General features: G+C 37.5%; 1 pseudogene; it reads right to left on the reverse strand.

Moving 5' to 3' along the window:
- Positions 1-11,523: 11,523 nt before the first annotated feature.
- Positions 11,524-21,416, reverse strand: LOC138833397 (F-box-like/WD repeat-containing protein TBL1XR1 pseudogene; annotated as a pseudogene).
- Positions 21,417-21,718: the final 302 nt, after the last annotated feature.

Here is a 21,718-nt window from a genome sequence, read left to right on the forward strand (position 1 = left end):
TTTGCAGAGCACAGCTCTCAGACTTTTGATTGCTGTTTGAGATGACTTCCCAATCTATCCTTTTCCAAGTCTAACAGCTTGACTTTAGAATCATTCACAAGGTCTGTGACAAATGTATTATTTTGAAAACTATATTTTTTCTAGGATAGGTTCAATTTTAAATTTTTATTTTATTTCAAAAATACTGCACAGAGTAGTTACAGTTACATGAGTAAGTTGCATTCCTTATTGAATATTGTTACCCACTCCGTTGTTGTTCCCCTATCCCTTCCCACCACCTATACCTCCCACCCACTCCAAAGTTGTAAAGTTCATTTCTGTTATATAGTATTTGTGAATATCATTGTCGCAATGGGTCACTCTTTGTACTTCTTTCATCATTATATTTTTTCCCTTTCCTTCTCCAAATCAGATAAATGTATATACAAGATGGAAGGAACCAGAATCAAGACAGAGATTGCCAGGGATAAACCAATGGTAAAATACAAATGAAATAAAATAAGATCTAGATACTCTACCGACATCAAGGTTAACATCTGAAAAAGACGTTTTTTTCCCATGTTTTGGAGTTCATTTCAATTAGCATTATTTTGTAAGGTCAAATGTACGTAGCTCTGGAGCCAGTAATCCACTCCTGGGCATTTGTCGAAATGATCTCAAGCTAAAACCCACTAAATCTACAACTATGTTTTTGGCAGCATTATTGGAACCAATCAAGATGCCCTCCAGAGATGAATGGATCAGGAAAACGTGGTATATATAAACAATGTAATTTTATGCCTCTATCAGAAATAATGACACAGCCCCTTTCATAATAAAATGGAAAGACTTGTAAACCAATCATATTATGTGAAGGAAGACAGACTCAAAGAAACATAGGTTCCATGGTTTCCCTCATTTTTATTAATTAATATATGCTTAGGACAGTCCTTAAACTCTTAATATTCCCTGTTTTCTCTCCCTCTTCCTCTCTCAATCCATTTGTGCGCACACACACACACACACACACACACACACACACACACACACACACACACACGCACGCACGCACGCACACACACGCACACTAATGAAACTTGACTCAGAGCCTCAAACTCTTGCTTGTTTTTTCACTCATGACTGACTGAGTCTGTAGTATTTGAACCTAGGTTTAAGTCTGTCTTTGATTGAATAATTGAACATAAATGTCTCATGGATTGCTACCCCAGCCATCTGTCAACCATGATATTCCAATCTCAGGCTCGTGACTAAGAATAGGGAGGAAGCACTGGCATCCAGCTCTATTGCCAATTGTCTTTTCTTTGTTTTGTTTTTTTTGTAGGCTTTGTACATCCAAAATGTGTAAGGAAAACAAATCTTTTATAATCAGGACTACTCCCATAAAATGTGTGTGGTTTAACGGTTACCTTAATAATGTTATGCTTTTACATCCACATTATGTGATTTGACTTTTTGAACTCTATTTTTGTGAACAGTCAAGTCACTTATATACAATTTGAATCTTCTGGTATTGGTTTTATAGTTTCTTAGGTGTTTCAAAACAGAATTTATCAAGGTTTAACTCTGTACTACTGAAGCAAGACTTTTATGATTATTCAATGTCCTGTAAATCATAAGTTCTTCACTGCTTGTGGCACCATATGAGCACAGGTAGTTTCCTATAACACCTCCACAGAGTTTAGACCTCAATGTCACACACACTTCTGCCAAATATGCAAGGGAATCCTTTGTAATTCTCCTAGGATTTTCACTGTTGTTCTCTCTATTCTCCCATGCTTAGTATCATGAAGATCTTGTTGATTTTCTCCCATTGCATTCATCATTGTATCTTGGGAACTACTCTGTGGAGGTGTTATAGGAAACTACCTACCCCCTGGTAGACCTGCTATAAATTTTCAAAGGCCTGACTGCAACCAGACTCCTTCCTGAAAACTCTCCTCTGCTTTAGGGAAATCCCTTTTCCACTCCACTCTTTCCTGGAATCCCTGCTCTGCACCACCAGAAATCAGTTCAGGTCCATAACTCCTTCTATGTCCCGCCTTACTGCACCAAAACTCAGCCTACATAGGGCTCCTCCCTCGAATCCCCACCTCATCCATCAGATACCCTGCCCCTAACTTTTCTACTCCCTCATACTCTCATTGCTCCCATATCCTAGTACCTTCAAGCTCCTCCCTTCCGTTTCATACCCCACCCCCAAACAGCCTTCTATGTCAAGCCCCTCCTGGTTCCATCAGAAACTCTGCCCATGACTAGCCTACATCTAAGTGGACTAACCTCTCAAACACAGCGCGAACCTACCTCTTCCCACAAAGCCCATCATGCTATACCAAAAACCCTCCACCTCGGTATAGCTGCCCATGAAGCTCCTCCTTGCTTGGAAAGAAACTTCTCGCATAGCCTATCTCCTGCCTGGAAAACCAGCCCTGCTCCACCACAAGCCTCTACACCTCTCACATCTACTCTTTAATACCCTGCTTTGCTCCCCAGATAAACCTGCATCCTATGGGCTCCTCCCTCAGATCCACACTCTACTCCACCAGATACCCTGCTCATAATTATCCTGCACCATTGTAGCCCTTCCACTCCTTCTCCAAGCCCCTCCTCCAACTAGTTCTATGGCTCTAAGCCCTGTCCCAATCCAGAAATACCCCACTAGAAAACTCCCACCACTGTATCCCATCTCTCGACACCCACATTGTTCCACCGGAAACCACTGCTCAAGTTGGCCTTCCTCTTGAAGCCTAGAAAACCCCCACCACATTGTCCCATCTCTCGACACCCACATTGCTACACTAGAAACCACTGCACAAATTGGTTTCCCTCTGGAAGCTCACCAGGCTCAACAGTATATCCCTGTCCCTCCATAGTCCCTTTTGGGAGGCTGATTTGCCCTACTGGAAACCCTGTCCAAGTCCATGCCCTGAAATCCCCACGCAACCTTACTCCTCTTTTCGAAGTGGTGACTGGCTACACGAGAAACCCCATCTTAACTAGTCTAGTGCACTGGATCCTATCACTGCTCTCACAAAGCCCTGGTCCTGAAAAAAATCTTCCATACAATGCGACTACATCCTGCTCTGCCAAAAACCCCTCCTCCACCCTAATACATTTCCCAAAGCCCTGCCATTCTTCACCAGAAACTCAGTCCCTTACAAGCCCACATATTCCTAGTACCACCCTGCCCTCTCAAAGCCAGACCCTGAAAAGCCTCACTCTCATGTCTCCACATTCTTGCACCAGAATCCCCACTTTCTGTCAGCTTCTTGTTTCCATTCCCTGCCCTGCTTTATGGGAAACCTCACCCTACATATCCTACAAGGGATCACAGTGCTCTAACAGCACCCCTACTCTAAGTCACCTTCTCCTTTGTAGCCTTGTTCTTCTTTCTCAACGCTCTGTCCTAAACAGCCACCTCCCCAGTGACCCCACCTTCTTTCACTGTAAACCCGTCCACCTGCCAGACTTCATCCTAAATCCCGCCTACTCCACAAGAGACCCCGCCCCTAACAAGTCTAGTCCTTTCTGCTGTCTCAAAGCCCTACACAGACTGGCCTTCACCCTCTCAGCCCCACCTTGCCCCACCACAGAGGCTGTGCCAATTCCACTCCTCCCTTGACCCAGACAGGGCTCCACCAGAAACCCCACACCATCTCATCCATGAAGGTCCCATCTAGTAACTTTTATTACAAATGTGATTTTATACTGGCCATAGAATTAAGCAGTATTGTTAAAAGACAACAACAATTAGATAGCTATTAGATGCCTTAGTCTAGTTTGGGGTTCTGTTACCAGGTAGGTATACATTGTGTGAAAATGTTTAAAAGTGATTCCTCTTATTGGGATGCATTCTTTGAAGTATCAGTAAAGCTTCATGAGTGATCATTTTTATTTCTAGAAAATTCGTGCACATTTGTGCCCATTAACTTCAAAAATATTAGTTATTTTAAATCTTCTGTTTTCGTTGAGGAAAGAGTTTTAGTGTATAAAAAGATAACTTTCAACTCATCTTTCTAATGAATAATTTTTGAGCTGCTTACCTTACTATGTACCAGAGATTTTTGTAACAGAAATTTTCTACCAGAATCCACTTTTAATTTCCTCCTTCCACTAAAGTGCTCTTTGGAAAATGTTGAAATGAGATTATACAGGTGAAATACCAGAAATAAAAACGTATTTGAGATCATAACAAAATTATGATGAAGACCTCACCCAAAGTGCTTTTTATTTTCTAAAAGGGAACATAAGCCTATTTAACTGCAGACCTTCTGAAGACTAGAAGACAAAAATACAAGAAATTCCCTGTTATACCATAGTTCTGAAAACAAAACAAAAACAAACAAAGACAACATAATGAAACAGATCGGAATGAGGAACTTGTACATGTCATATACAGTGTAAAAAATACATTGAATCACGTAAAAATAATTTTGGTCACGTTGTCTTCTTGTACAATATATTTCATTGCAAAAATTGCACTTTGTTAAGCTGTGACTTAATATAGGTCTCAGCAGGGATCTGCCCAGGTAATTCTGTAGTTAGTCTATTTCATCATTTCAACAACATCAGAATGAAAATCTCCTCACACCTTAAGACACACCTGCAACAACATTAGACATACCTTCCTATTGGTCCAACAGTGTAATCCAGACCTGTGTTTTACCAAAGCTCTGTATGAGATATGTTATGGTTTATTCAGGCTAAAGAGCCAAAGTCACTCCTATTTGAGATGAACCCCACCATCTTGTGCTAGGCTGCCCTCAGAGTAACCCCAAGAGAGAGATAAAAAAAACACAGGTTGTCATCAACCCTGCCCACCCTTAAGAAAGCAGAGCAGTTACCCAAGTGTTCCAGGAACAGGACATACCAATACTTCAGAAAAAGGGCAGAGCGGTTAGGGTGGACTCAAACCAATCATGTAACTGCTTGTGTGGAAATTCCTTAAACTTATTTGTTCAATACTATAAAAGCTGTGCAGATTTTGTGCTCGGGAACTCTTAGTATCACCGGTTACTAGGTGCGTGGAGGACCAAGCTTGAGCTTCCAAATAAACAACTCTTTTGCTGTTTGAATTGGTCGTGGTCTCTGGTGATCTTTGGGGATCCTAAGTCCATAAACATTTCTGGTGGCTCATCTGGAATCTGCCTCATAAGACCCTCCAGACGCCCCACCACAGAATCCCAAAAACCCAGCTGTTAAGTCAAGACATTGCCATTCTGTATATTTGGTTTCCTGCAGGTTCTGTATCTGAAATTCTGGTTTCCTGAGGGGTCTGTACTCTGATTGGCAAGGAGTCTTGGTAGACACACTTTAAGACTGCCAATGGGGTCTATGAGGAGACGTCCCCAGACCCTCCTGGGTAGATTGCTGTTTAGTACAGACATTTTTTGGGAAACTCTCAGTCTGTAGACTGGCACTTTCTGATTGTTGGCAATTTACAACGCTGCGGTGTGTCTTTGTAAGTAGTGTCTTTGTGTTGAGTGTTGTTTGCCATTTGGGATTTATCTTAGCTTTAGGCCTTGGCCCCGGGGGGACGGAGTATGGGGGAGAATCTACCAGTTGGAGAGGATGGTCGCTATGGATTTATTTCCCTTGTCCCCAAATGACTGGGACTTCTCTTCCAACTTGGAAGGATCCTTGGTCAATAAATATTGGTGGGATGTCACCCCATTCACTGAGACCTGATTGTTCTCTTTTCTATTTTTCCTGAGATAGGGAAATTCTGGTTGAGAGTGGCAGGCTCACTCAGCAGACTCTGGATTCAGCTTGCTGAGTGAGAATGGCACAGAGTTCAGGTAGGAATAAAATCAGCCTTTGGTTATTTTCTTCTCTAATTCGGTTTTAGAATTGGTACTAGTTTTAATTGTGGTGTTTTGGTTTTTGTGTTTTTTGTTATTTATTTGAACATCTCGGGGGAAATAAAATTTCCAGCCTCTAACTGGGCTCAGTCACATAGAAGGATATGTGCCTTGTTTTAACTTTTCAGCTAGTTTCAACAATGTAAAGTGCTCTTGTCTAAAATTGGATAAAAGTTGTTGAAAAAGGTTACAGTCTCACCAACTATGCAGTAAGGTTCCCTTCTGTCCAAATCCCCTCCAGCATCTGTTGCTATTAGAGGTCTTGATTCTAGCCATTCTAACTGGACTGAGGTGGTATCTCAATGGTGTTTCGATTTGCATTGCTTTAATGGTTAGGGAGGTTGAGTATTTATACATGTGTCTATTGGCCATCCTTCTTTCCTCTTCAGAAAATTTCTCTTAAAGTCTTTAGCCCACTTATTTATTGGGCAGTGGTTTCTTTGAAGATTTGTTGTTAAGGGACTTAATTTTTTGAGTTCCAGGTATATTTTAGATATGAAACCCTTGTCCATTGTATGGTTAGTGAAGATCTTCTCCCAATCCATGGGCTTTCTTTTTATCTTGCTGACTATGTCCTTTGACATGCAGAAGCACTGCAATTTCATGCAATCCCATTTGTCCAACCTTTCTTTGATTTGTTGTGTTTCTGGGTCTCTATTAAGGAAATTTCAGCCTGTGCCAAGGAGACCTTGGGTTTCTCCTATTACATTCTGTAATGATTTCAGAGTGTCTGCTTTGACTCCGAGGTATTTGATCCATTTGGAGTTGATTCTGGTGCAGGGTGATATATATGGATATAGCTTTAGTTTTGCACAAGTAGTTAACCAATTTTGCCAGCACCATTTAATGAAGAGGCTGTCTTACTTCCATTCTATTTTTTTGCTCCCTTATCGAAGATTAGATGGCTACAGGTTTGTAGGCTCATTTCTGGGTTTTCAATGCTTTTTTTAATATCAAAAAATATCTTTTATTCTGGACCTCTTTCAGAACTGATTCAAATTACAATTGTCAAAGCAATACAATGCAAAGGGAAACTGCAACAACAACAATAAAAATGTGCCTAGAAAGGATAAAAGAGTCATTGAGGACTAACCATTGTGATGTGGAACCAAATACATTGTAAGTGTAATTAACATGGTCCAGGGCAACATAGGACATCTTCATCAGTCTTCATTACACTATAATCATGAAAATTGAACAATAAGTACTTTAACATGTACAAAACACTGTCATTGGCTGGTTTACACTTTTACAACAGTTTTAAAGTTAACCGGATAACTAAAGAAATGATGCAGACATCTTTAATCCAGTGCTACAGATAGGCTCACAGAATTTTTTCCAAAGCATTTGGAAAAAATCTAAATGAAAACATTATAGCTACAATGTCAAGGTTAAGAAAGAAGAAAATTACTTCTGTATTCAAGGATTACAGAGCTAAAAAATGCAGTCTGTTTTTTTTGTCTGTAATGAGATGGATAAGTACATCAGACTAGATACAACATGCAGAACATTTTCTTGAACTTATCCAGAAATTCCAAAGTAAACATCATTAAGCAGCTCACTAGAAAAGAAAAATATGCCCTAGTTTACTTATTCATCTTGCGTCAACACTGTCAACGTAAAGGCAGAAATAAAGGATGCTATCAATGCCTCAGAACTTCTGATATAAGACATCGAATTGCTAAATCAGTGTATTAAAAAAGTTAATACTTCCTCCCTCTTTCTCTCTCTCTTCTACAATGAAATAGAATCATGTTAAAATTGATATTAAACGTGACACTCAGAGCTACTACTGGAAAGAGAAATTCATAAGTTCCCTACCCTCCAGCCACCCCTGCTGATTCAGAGAAGGGAAGGGAAGGGAACCTAAAACAAACAAACAAACAACAGCAACAAAACTAACAACAACAACAACAAGGGTCTCTGTAGGTTTGCTGCTGTTCCCTAAAATGTTGGCATTTGCTGCCGTGCCACAATGTTGGTCCAGTGCAACAAGATTTCTGCAAAACTGTCAATAGTAATTCACCATTTGCAAGTACCGTCCTTCATATGTGAGCAGGAACACAGGTTCTGTAGAAACATACAATGTGCTTAAGAAAATGAAAGTGGTCTTAAGAGAGTAAATAGCACTGCATGAGATTTGTTTTTCTAAGCATCTAGTAAAACTTGTCATTTTCGCTCTCTGAAAGTATGGTCATTTATGATTCCTTCAAATAGCAAAAATGCACAGCCCTCTTTAGGCCTCTAATCATTAATAATTTACATTACTCTTAACAAAATCATTCTACATAAACAGATATCTCCTTAAAAATAGTACTCTCTCATTAAATGTAATTTTACAGAAAGAAGTTTAAGGAAAAAAGGTGTGATTTATAAGTTAAGTGAAAAAGTACAAATCTTTGGCCTTTCTCTTGATATTTTTATGTCAAAAAACAAAAAAAAACCTTCATGTAATTCAATCTAATGATTACTTTTTGCACCCTAATATGTTTTTTACACCACAAAAGGAAGCACTTTCAGTATCTGTAAGAGGTGTTTAATCCTAAAACTTACTTAACCTAGAGAATAATTCCTTAAAACAGAATTTGATATATGCTAAGATCTATTATTAAATTACCAGTTAACACTTCTAAAACTCATTTTAAAATCAATGATATTACCTGATCAATTACAGGAAAGGGAGATTAGAAGAAAGATAAGTACTTAAGAGACTTCCTACATCGAGAAGAAAAAAAATGTTCCTTTATGACATTTAAGAATGGCAGTTGCTCCTTATTTTATTTAAATCGTAAGAATTCAGTCAAGTTTTTCCTCCTATTTTTCCTTACGATTAAATTTCATAATGGTAGCATAAAAATAATGATTTGCAGTTAATACTATAGAAAAATTACTGCATTCAGCTGATCTTCAGGAACAAATTGTTCTCATGAGCAAATGGGAGGAAAAATGAGTAAGAACTTCAAGTATAGAACTTTTACAGGCTGTGAAACTTGGTCTCTTGCAATCATGTTACTGCTCAATTAGAGACAATCTTATTCATGTATATTGGAGTTGCATGGTGGCACACAGCAGGCCTTAGTGATGTTGAGAACAACAGCAAAACCCAACACAATGATGCTCATGAAGAACCAGCCTATGAGATGGACACCTTTCAGAGAAGGTTATACTTGAAAGACCCTAGACTTCAGGATAATAAAGCTCTGAATTTATAATCTTTAAATGTATGTCCTATCTTGGCTATTATGATCTAAGTAAAATAGCAGAAGAATAAAAAAACAGAAAAGATGACAATATCATAAAAATGTAACTGTCTATTTTGGCAGCTATATTGCAGAATTTCTTGATTATCTTTTAAATCAGCTAGGAAAAAAGTCATTAACTGTATCCAAATGAATAAATTCTCCATATCAAAATACAAAAGTACTATCAATAATCACCTCTGACTTTCAGATTTGAATTCAGTGCAATTGACAACGCATCCCTAAAGGAAATCCAGCTTAAACATGCTCAAAACATTTGTGTCTATTCCTGGGAACACATTTAAAAAATATTGCACAGATTTTTTTTATTTTTATTCATTTTTTAAACAACAAAAGAATTCAAAAACAGATATGGACCTCTAGCAATAAAAGCAGGATATCAAGTGCCAGATACTCAGCATATTAGGTTTCCTACATAAGTCACAGGGCAGATAAGTTCTAAATACCTCTAACGTGATCCAAAACCCTAAAAACAACTAGCACGAAACCATCGTGAATGACTGCCTCTCTGGATGTAAATTTTAAAAAAACATTACAGTATCATAGTATAGTGAATAAGTATACGTATTCTTTTCACCAATAACAAATGCTATTGATCTTAGTAAATTAAGACGTGTTTCAATCAATGCTGTTTTGTAAAAATAACAAAACAACATGTTGAAAATAAAAAGTTGCATTACTTGGGTTAAATCAATTTCTAGTTCAACTCAGAACATAGGTTAAACTTTTACTAGTATAGCCCTCAAAATAATTAGTAACAAAAGTAATGCTATAAATTTTCTAAGCTTGATTATAGGCAATTCCTTAATTAAAAATTTTAAGATAAAAATTTGACAACTACTTTATTTAAAATCGATAGTCTTGGATTCTTATGCAGATCATGACAAACCCTATTAAATCACACACATAGGCATGGCTCAAGCTAACATTTATCTATTACTTTACTTTTAGCTGCATGAGCACAAGAGGAAATTTGATTTGATATGATACCTATATTTTGTAAGAAAATACTTGATATAAACAGAATAAGGGACAGGATATAGTAGTGATTTCTGGGGGGAAAAGCAGCATATATATATATGTATATATATATATACATATATATATATATATATATATATATATGTATGTATATATATAAATATAGTCACGAGTACCACAAATGCAGAGTCAGAGCAGCAGTGAGGTTAGTGCAATCACTTGTTTTTCTTTATAAAATTCTGAATTACTTCTATTTAAAAACACCTTGAAGCAAGTCTTTTGTCTTAAAGATTGTTTTTAAACTAAGGTAGTAAACATTTTGCCATGTAATGGCAGATGTTACATGCCGTTATCTTGCTTTGTATAAAAGAAAATAACGAGAGATTTTTAATACTGGAGTTTGGTTACATTACATATTTAAGCTTCTATACAGAATGATGGACACTTTGAGAAGCTATTCCTCATCGAGAAACATTTTAATCTCTTAAAACTCAAAACAAAACAATTTTTTAAAAGCCCCAAACTACTTTGCTCCTTTTCACAATAGTGCACATTTTATCTATAATTTACTTATTGTTACAAAACATCAGAAGATTTTTTTGTATCTTCAATGTGGTACTTAAAGATAAACAAAACATTTGTGCCCTTCTAGTATTTAATTGGCAGAAATATGTCCCCCAAAATAACCTACTGTATTTAAGCCATATCACTAAAATAAAATATAGTGAGGCAGAGAGAGAAATAGAAACAGAGAGACAGAGAGAGAAATAGAAACAGAAACAGAGCATAATATCCTTATTTACGGTTGTCTCTTCTAGGTTGACATGACCAAAGTCCTATGCTTTCATTTAACTTCCAATGCCCCCTTCCACAATATGCACCAGTTGAATATATGTTCTGGGAGCCAAAAATGTACCAAAAATCTACCTCTTCTAAAGAATGCTTTAAAGTATTTTTAAGAAAAATTTTATTGTTTAAAAGGTGAAAAAAATATAAACAAGAAATTGATTCCCTCCCTTACTTCATGCATCCATAATCAAACCAAAAACAAAATTTAAAAGCAAGAACAAACTACAGCTGGAGTTTTGTTACGTCCATTTTCTCTGTACATACAAACTTCTCACTACTGAAGGGAAAAAAGAATAGAATCAATGGTGTCTGCTGATTGATTCAAAGGGTAGAAAAAAGGCTGTCATTAGTATCCAAACTCTGGTACATATATGGTCGGCTTTTATAGTGTATATTTATTTCTCTCTCCTGTTTTTCATATCCCAAACTTCTAAATGCTATTTTAGAGGCACAGCAGATTAGATTCCAGCACTTGGTGAACAGAATTCACAAGCTCTGACAAAACTCTGTCATATTCAGGTTGCAATTTTGTATATATACATTGCACGGATATACTTCTCTTAGATTTGGCTGTAGTGGACTGGCCATGGTTCATGTGGGACTGTAGCAGTACATGGGTCAGGGACAGTCATTTTTGCTATGTACACATTCATAGTCGGTCCATGGCTTCCAACTAGTAGCGCTATTTCTGAAGGTCTAATACACAAACTGAACCATCTGATGCACTGGCTCAAAATTTGTCTCCTGCTGCATTCCAGCAAACTTCAAAAATTCCACCTGTTCCCCTATAGCTGTGAACTAGAGCAACTGTCTGTGTTCCAGATGTGCACACATTTGTCAAAAGAACCACTTGCCAGATACTTGCCATCGGGACTGAAAGCAGCACTGTACACAAGTTCTGTCAAAGTATGGATGTTTTTTGTCATAGTATGGATGCAAATCCCTCGGTCTACATCCCATAACCCACCAGTAGAATCAAAGGACCCACTTGCTAATATAAGGTTGGCGTTGGATTATTTGTCCCTGGTCCTGTTGGACTCCATTTGATAGTATAAATTTCTTTATTATGTGCTTGCAAATCATGTACACAATTATCTTGTTTCATGCTGCATATCTTCAAAGTCATGTCATGAGAACAGGAGGCCAGAAGATTGCCAGTGGGGTCCCACTTGATAGCATTTACTTCATTTGTATGTCCCTGGAATGTTTTCATAGATCTGTGTTGTCCTAATTTGCAGACATGAATGCACATATCTGTACTACATGAAGCAAAGGTGTTGTTGCTCTGCCAGTCAACATCCAATACTCGTGCCGAATGAAAAGGAAACTGCTGCTTGGCTTCCCAATTATTTGGGTTTTCAATTCTATTCCTTTGGGCCTGAGGTCTGTTCTTGTGGTTCTTGTGCCAGTACCGCTGCTTTGATTTCAATGGATTTAGTAGTAGAGTTTGAAATTTGATATTGATATTCCTCCAGCACTGCTCTTTCTGTTGAGGATCATTTTTGCTATTTGGGGTCTTTTATTATTCCATATGAATTTTTGGTTTGCCTCTTCTATTTCCTTGAGGAATGAATGTTGGAATATTGATAGGTATCGCATTCAATTTGTAAATAGCCTTTGGAAGTATTGCCATTTTCACGATGTTGATCTTTCCAATCCAGGAGCGTGGAAGTTTTTGCCAATTTCTAAGTTCTGTTTTGATTTCCTTTTTCAAGTTTTCAAAATTTTCATCATAGATGTCCTTCACTTCTTTGGTTAAGTTAATTTCTGGGTATTTTATTTTTTGTGGGGCTATTACGAATGAAGTTGCTTTCCTAATTTTAGACACACTTTTCTCATTGTTGGCATACAGAAAAGCCATTGATTTTTGAGGGTTAATTTTATACCCTGATACTTTGCCAAAGTTTGAATCAGCTTGAGTCCCCTATGACCCAGCAATCCCACTTTTGGGCATTTACCCAAATGTTCACAAATAAGACCACATTAAAGCTACCAGCACGACTATGTTTATTGAAGCATTATTTACCATAGCTAAGATATGAATCCAACACAGAAGCCCCTCAGTAGATGAATGCATCAAGAAAATATGGTATATATACAAAATGGAATTTTATGCCTCCATCAGAAAGAATGACATTGTCCCATTTGTTAGGAAATGGAAAGAAATGAAAAAAATTATATTAATTGAAGTAAACCAGGTCCAAAAAAAGATAGTTTCCATGGTTTCCCTTATTTGCAATAAATAGTATATGTATGAGTCAAGCAGGAAAGGTCAGATAAGTTGATGTTAGGGATATGAACCCTAAGATATGTATTCAAATGTTTTTTTTTTCTTTTATGCGATTGTTTCTAACACGTTTATAAGATTATTTCTTTGTTGCTTTGTATTTCCCTCCCTCACAGTATAACCCCTGCTTTCATTGTATTTGATGTCAGGATAATATGTGGAGGGGAAGGGAAAAAAAAAAGCACTTAAATAGGGATACTTTTGGACCCATTCGAACAATGAGATGTACAAGTCGTTATGTTGAAAACCACCTTTACAACTTTGGTGGGGGGGGGAGGAAGAGAGGAGGGTTGGGTGAGGAGGCGGGGGTAGGATGGGAAGAGATGGGAAGTGGAAACAAAGGAGGAAGCTACAATGCTTGATAAGAAATGTACTCATTATCTTGCCCATGTAATTGCAACTCCTCTGTACAGTATTTTCACAATTAAAAAAGCACATTAAGAAAAATAAATAAATAAAAATAAAATTGGATAAAAATCAGGCCAGTTTAGTTTCAGGCTCTCCCCCTCCCCCCCCCTCATCCTTCCTCCAACAGAATGGATTAAATACCAATTGGTGAAATGCCTTGCTAAGCAAGCAAGCCCTGGGAAAATGAAGCTCTACAAAATTACGTCAGTTAAAAGAAATATTGTCTTAAATTTTTGTTTGAAAACTTTAGAAAACGTACGTACAACTGATTTTGATTTGGGGGCCCTTAAATATTTGAGTGTGTTTTGTATGTGTTTGTGAACAAGTTCATGATAGAAATTGTTAGCATTTTGTAACACTTGTGTGAGTTTAAGTTTAAAATTCAAAAGGTTATGAGGTTTGGACATTACCAAAACATTTTTAAAGCATTTTTACATTGTTAAAATAGGTTTTTAAGGATTCTTTAACTTGAAAATTAGAAAATCTGATATTTTAGAATGCATAAAGCTGTTTATACTGTAATCAATATATCTGGGTTAACAAAAAGAAGAAACTTAGAAGCTAACAGAAAACCTATCTTTAGGAGTGAATGGTGAACAGGCCGAAGTGCAGTTTAGCTGGTCATGCATGGTGGAACAGGCCACGGGAGGAGTCCATGCATGGTGAAAGAGGGCAAGCTGGCACAAACACAGTTCATCTCAAGCTAAAGAGTCGGATTGGGTGCGTGCCCTTACCACAGGAAGGGACAAGTGGCCCATCTTTATTCTGTCACTTTTTCCTGCATATACACACTAGAGACATGATGGTAAAAATGAGTGATGTGAAGATCCGATTAGCACTGCTAAAACTGACCCTTGGATGTGTTAAAATTAAAAGTAAGAAGGCCTTAAAAAGAAGGTTACAAAGTTTATTTGTATGACGTGATTTGCTCTCAATGATATTCTGCCATTGGATATGCTTTTTTTAAGGCATAAAGGTGTTAAGTCTAGATTCTTAGTAAAATGAGGGTGATTGTAATTTTTGCATTAAGAAAATATGTTATTTGAGTTTACACGAATTCATGTGCATCTGTTTTAAAACAAGCAGCCAAGAGGAAATTAATAACACACTTAGCCTTGAGAGTTCAAGGGATTTTTCAAAATGCAGCTAAAAACTAAAGTATAGAATATTAAAACAGATTAATAGGAGGCTCATAAATTAGGAATGGATTTCTGTATAAAAAGTTTAAAAGTAAAATTTTTCTAAACATTTCTCTCAAAGTACAAAAAGGAAAAATTAGGATTACCAAAATAATTGCGTAATTACTATTTCAGTTTGCTCTCATAGGTATTTTTTTTAAACAGTTCCCAGCAGGCTCACAAAAAGGAGTGAGGATTCTTGTAAGTTTGTCAGATGTAACTTTGGTTCTTAGTAAGTTTCAGGTAAGGATATGCTTAAAAACTACTTCTATGTTGACCATCTTCTTACTTTTAATTGGAGTAAAGTGGCATTTTTGCGACTCATTGATTTGCAACTGGTTCGAATCCAGCCCGGGCAGAAAAAGGTCCGGGTGAGACTATCACCTCTACTCAGCCACCAGAAGGCTTAAAGTGTAAGCAGAGCTGCTTTAGGATTCAAAGTGGCAGAATGTGAGCCTTGAGCTGTAGAGCTTAGTGATAGAACTCAGGCCCTGAGTTCAAGTCCAGCAACCAACTAAGGGAAATGTCAATGAGGCATTTTTCCCAGTGTGGAGAAGACACTCCTGGGACAAAAATCAATGGAGGAGCATCCATAGATTGTAAGACACTGCTTGAATGGCAGAAATAATGTCAAATCCTAGAGTCATTTGTATGTGGCCCTTCACAAATTGGTCAGAATCAGGAGGTCATGGGAAGATAGTTTGTAAGCATGCCTAAAGTCTATGACTATCTACCTTGTAGGGGACAGGAACTAGTCAGTCATCTGTGATAGTACTAAAAAGCTAATGTTGTAAAATGTGGAGGATAGTTTAGATCCCAACCTCTGTATTTGCCCAAAGCTCTAATTGGCAGTAACTTTTGAGCTGACTCCAGCTACATGAAATTCATCTGCTCAAGAAAAAGTTTGTAAACCTGAGAGTGTATTTCTATTGATATGTGTCTGAAGGCCTGCATAGGTAACTCAGACATTCTTTGGTTACTAGAGGTCACATTACTAAGTCATCCAGAAAGATCCTTTTGCAAACCAGAAGGCTAAATAATCTACACTGCTGTAGTCAGAAAAAAGGTCTGTGTATTTGTCAAAAGTTAAAATGTTGTTCTTAATGACATCTAATCCTGGTAACCTCTTTGTAAAATAGGCTAAGGATATAGGTTCCTGGTTAGGTAGGATCAACACCCCTGAGTCAGCTTGAAGAAGTGAGAGAAGATGAATCTTTGCCCATCATCCTCTTTTAAGAACAAGGGACCACAGTCAATTTTTTTTAAAAATGTGGCAAAATAGACAGAAGGAAAAGACATGGGAAAAAATAGTACAATCCTGAGCCCTCTATATCTGCCTAGAAAATCCTAGCATTGTTAAAAGAACTATCTCATTTAAAAAATTGTTATATTTGTTAAATGTCCTGTGCTATTGTCTAAATAGTCTTAAAAACTAGTGGGGTTATAGCCTGCCAAGCATATGCAATGTATCCTTAACCGGTCTGTGTAGGAATTTGCAGCCCAGCATTAGGTGTGAGAGTCCCTTGGAGCCACTGAGAGACCCTGCTACTGCTGCTGCTGCTGCACACCCTAATGAGTAAAGTTCAATGACAGCTTGACAGTCATCTGGAGGAAATCTATATCATCACCCAGACACCCCCACCCTGGTAAAATTAGACTCCACTCCTGCCTGATTCCATCACCTGAAAATGCTTCCTGATTGAACGCTACTAATACTAAGATTTTGTGGGACATTCTTTTGGTGATATCCAGTAACCTCTCTATTCCCACAGTGGATATTGAGGTCAAGTATATCAGTGGCTTGCCTTACATACATCAGGGTCACAGCCTAGTTTGGCTCTGGTATGGTAATAACCTGCTTCCTCCTGGGTGTGTTTTAAAGATAAAGGAGAGATTTTTTTAAATCAATGGAAGTAGGAGGAGGAATGAGTACCAGCCCTAATCTTAGCCTTAATATCTAGTAAGATTTTCATTCCACTAGTGCCTGGAGGCTTTCTGAGATAACTTGGTTCCTGAAGTCGAAGGAAAAATGGGCAGTTTTAAATTCTAGCCATAAAGGAGCTCAAGGAATTGTAAAGAAGAGGGGTGTAGTAAAGAAAGACTTAGGAAAGGAATTAGGGAAAAATTGGTATCCTCTAGATAAGAAAGGATTTAAAAAGTAAGGATTGTCTTAAAATGTTCCTAAAGAAGACAAGCATCAGAAAGTTTAAGTATGTAGCAAATGGTGTGAGTATGTCTTAAAATTGGAGCTTATGAGTACAGCTGGTATAAAGGTAAGTTAGGTGTGGTATACGGAGTCAGGATTGCTGGAAGAAAATGTAAGGGCCTTTGTTACTGTTAATTTTGTTACTCATGATCAGACCTTGTAGATTGGTGTCCTTTGTAAAAAGAGAATCAGCACAGTACATCTATTAGTTCTGAGATCCCAATACCAAGCTGTAAATATAGAAGATTGTGCTAATTAGGAGACCATGATTGGTCCCCAATATTCTAGAAGAGGAGAGAATGAAGAGCCAAAGTAAGTCCAATTTGAGATTAACCACACCATATTTTGCTAAGCTGCCTGCAGATTAACCCCAAGATATAGAAAAAATACAGGTTGCCACCAACCCTGCCCACCCTTAAGAAAGAAGAACAGTTGCCCAAGTGTTCCAGGAACAGGATAAACCAATAGTTCAGAAAAAGGGCAGAGCAGTTAGGGTGGACTCAAACCAATAATGTAACTGCTTGTGTGGAAATTCCCTAAACTTGTTTGTTCAATACTATAAAAGCTGTACTGATTGTGTGCTCTGGGACTCTTAACGTCATCGATTACTTGATGTGCGGAGGACCAAACTTGAGCTTGCAAATAAATGTCTCTTTTGCTGTTTGAATTGGTCGTGGTTTCTGGTGGTCTTTCGTGGGTCCCAAGTCCATACAACAGCGCTTGATACAAAATGTCTCTTCCCAGGGAATTAAATGATGGCATTTATAACTAAAATATTTAGGGTCATTATTAACATCTAACACCTGCTGAGGTTTTTATTTATACTTCTCTTTCTTCCTTTCTTTCTTCCTCCCATTCTTTCTTCCACCCTTTCTTTCTTTTCTATTCTTTATTCCTTTCTTTCTTTCTTTTTTCTTTCTTTCTTTCCTTCCTTCCTTCCTTCTTTCCTTCCTTCTTTCTTTCTTTCTTCCTTCCTTTCTTTCTTTCTTTTTTCTTTCTTTCTTTCTCCCTTACTTTCTTTCTCCCATACTTTCTTTTTTCCTTCCTTCCTTCCTTCCTTCTTTCCTTCCTTCCTTCATTCTTTCCTTTCCTTTTCTCCTCCTCCTATTCTATTTTTCTTTCTTTCTCTTTTTTCCTCCCTTGTTTTTTCTCTTTTAAGAAATGAGTATGAATTTAGATATTTTGTTGGCTGAACAAGTATTCTACCATTAGAACAATCCTTTGTTCAATGCATTTACTTTGCTCATGGATTATCAGTTGTGCTGAGGCCTGAAAAGAGGCTAAGTTCTTCACCTCTGTCTGCCAAGTAACTAGTATCACAAATGCATTCCAACATGCCAGGCTTTAAGATGTTATGAGAATCATATTACTTTCCTTGCACACTGGTTCTGGACAGTGATCTTCTCAATTTCTACACCTTTAGTTAGTGATGTGAGCTCCAATAGCCTGGCCTCAGTATAGATTGTCTACATGAATGATTGAAGGCAATTTCAATTTAATCTCTTTTTTTGCCAGTCCAGGGGTTGTTATAATTTTATTTCTAGACAATTTTGTGTATATGTGCACATTAGCATTAAAATGTTGCTTTTCCTCCTTTTTTCCTTTTTTATATTTATTGGTCATGGGGCTTGAATTCCAGGCCTGGGCGATGTCCCTAAGCTTTTTAGATAAATGCTGGCACTTTACCACTTGAACCGTAGTGCCACTTCCGGTTTTCTGGTGATTAATTGAAGGTAAGAGTGTCAGGGATTTCCTGCCAGGGCTAGCTTTGAACTACCACACTCAGAATTTAGTTCCTGAGTTGCTAGGATTACAAGCATAAGCCACTGGCTCCCAGCTAAAATGTTACTTATTTTAAGTTCTCTGATTTAGTTGGGGGACTACCATGAGTGTGTAGAAAGGTAACTTTCAAGTCATCTCTCTAAATAATTTCAGAGATACATTTTCATAATATTTATTGCAGTGATTAATAACAGAAGCTCCCAAAGTAACAGAATGATCTTTCATTTTCTCCTTCCCATAGGTATTATTGGAAGAAAATGAGAGAGATCTAAGTCAATATGTACTTGAAATTATAAAAGGTGATTTTGAGGAAACATAAAGAGCCAGATTACACAATGTGCTTTTCATCTTCTAAAGAAAGGAATTTCATACAAGTATATTTATTGACAGGCTTTTTAATCTGAAAACAAAAAAAAACATTATTAAAAAGCTGAAGAGGATCAGCAACCATTAAAGTGTGATATACCATTGGAGGCTATAAGATATGAATTTATTCAGGTAAGATAATTATTTGGGAAAGGTTATCTGTTTACTAAATTTATTCATTGTAAATTTTTATTTTTATTTATATGCCAATTAATATATAAATACGTACATATGTGTCTATATATGTGTGTGTTTGTGTATATATATAACAGCAGTATCTGTCCAGTGAACTGTATGGTTAGGTAATTACATCATGTCAAGTTCATCAAAAGTATGGACTTCCATAAACCTTAACAACCCTGCAACACCACTGCACATGCAAACTTAAGTGTTCACCATTGTAAGCCATACCTGTGTTTTATCAAAGCTTTGTATATACTGTGTTATTTTTCATTTAGGCTTGACACAAAATGTGTTTGCCCTTAGAAATAAATGATGGCATTATAACTATAATAAATTAGTGTAAATCTTTACATTGAAAACATGCTCAGTATGAGTTGCTGTTTCTTTACTTTTCTTATTTTATCTTTAGGAAGTTCATTTCAGTTTTGATGTACTGTTTGCCAGACAGGTACTCCACCACTGGACTCACTCCACCAATCCTTTCTTGTTTAAGTTACTTTACTCATAGAGTAGCAATTTTTGCACCTAGACTAAAAAGCAAGGATCGTGATGGCATTCCAATATCCCTACCTAGTAAGTTGATATTGGTGAAACTTTCCTTTCTAAACTGATTCAGAACTGTGATCCTCCCAAATTCTACCACTTTAGTTAATAGTGTGTGCTTCTGTTCTACCTCTAGAAAATATGGCAGAAATGAATGATTACAGGTAATTTGAGTGAATCATTGGCTAATAGGTGATTTGATACTAAAATGTAGGTTAAGTTTGAAAGTATAATCAGAGTAGCCAGATATTTTGCTAAGTAAATTTTGCTTCACATTAAAAACACATCTCGACCAGAATTAAGGACTTATTTGCTGTCTGTCAACTTGTATGTCATTTGGGAAGCTTCATGTCTTCCATGTGTGATAAAGGACTTTGAATGGTCTGATGTGCTGGCTCACATCTATAATCATGGTTAGCAAACATAAATAAATAGATCACAATTTGTACATAACCTAACCAAAAATTTAGAAAGTCTCAATCTCGACAAACTAGTGGATCATGTTTAATCATGCCATTAATCTCATCACAAGAGGTTAATTTCTGCCCAGTTCCTGCGTCACTTAGGTAACTGGCTCACTTGGAGGCAGTCACATCTCCTGATGCAGAAACTGGGCTGAGATTTAGCCAAGAGGAGGGAAGAGTCTGCCCCACCTTCTCAGGGTGGACCTCACAGAATGCAGTGAACATACTTGCTTTCCTCATTCAAATGTCTTGAGATGCCATGCTGCTGAGTGTTCATTATTTGATTCCAGTGACCTGTGGTAGAGGTGTAAGGAAACATTAAATTAGTTTCACATTTGCCGATTGATCTGCTCTTCACAACCTGTGATTTCAACTCACCAAGTGTTCATTATTTGATAGTTGAGAATACTGAGGTGGGGGGGGAGGGAGGGTGAGTGAAAGAGAGGAGAGATAGAGAGAGGGTGAGAGGGAGAGAGAAAAGGAAGGAAGGAAGGAAGGAAGGAATGAATGAAGGAAGGAAGGAAGGAAGGAAGGAAGGAAGGAAGGAAGGAAGAAAGGAAGGAAGGAAGGAAGGAAGGAAGGAAGGAAAGAAAAGAGAAAAAAGGAAGGAAGGAAGAAAGAGAAAGAAAGAAAAAAGGAAGAAGGAAAGGAAAGAAAGAAAGAAAGAAAGAAAGAAAGAAAGAAAGAAAGAAAGAAAGAAAGAAAGAAAGAAAGAAAGAAAGAAAGAAAGAAAGAAAGAAAATAAAAATGAATGTTTTGGAGTCAGGTGTCAGATGGCAAAGGTATTAGGTCTGCCCCAGCCATGCAGACCCTATGCAGACACCTGTACATGTCTTGGCTACATTTCCACTCTTTATGTGTTACCTAGGCATCTGGCACACCTGGAGGCAGCCACTTGTCCTTCCTGCTATGTCACAACCTGGTCAGCCTCTCATCACACTTTCCATCTGACCAAAGGAGAGTCCCAGGCCCTGAGGTCACATCCAGATGCAGTGTGGCAGAATTCTCCCCCACCTGGCAATACCTCATTCCGTCCTTGGCCTAGATACATCCTGGCCCAAGGTTGTTTCGCTTCCCCCCCCCTTTTGTTTACATACCTCTCCACCATGTATGGCATAGGCAGCAGATCAGTATATAAACTACTTGACCTGACTGAATATCATATGGTGTTCTCTTCATTAACTATCTAATGAAACTTACCTAATTATTATAACTTATACTTCAGAGTTTCTAGTTATGAATCCATGGATATTTTTCTGACACATGTGAGGTCAGAATCTACAAAACATATGTACTAACTCATCATTTAAACTATAATTCTGCATAGAATCTTTATTTTTTAAATATTTTTAT

The sequence above is a fragment of the Dipodomys merriami genome, unplaced genomic scaffold (genome assembly GCF_024711535.1).
Source record: "Dipodomys merriami isolate MVZ:Mamm:240054 unplaced genomic scaffold, mDipMer1.0.p SCAF_2049, whole genome shotgun sequence".
In the NCBI taxonomy this organism is placed as follows: Eukaryota; Metazoa; Chordata; class Mammalia; order Rodentia; family Heteromyidae; genus Dipodomys; species Dipodomys merriami.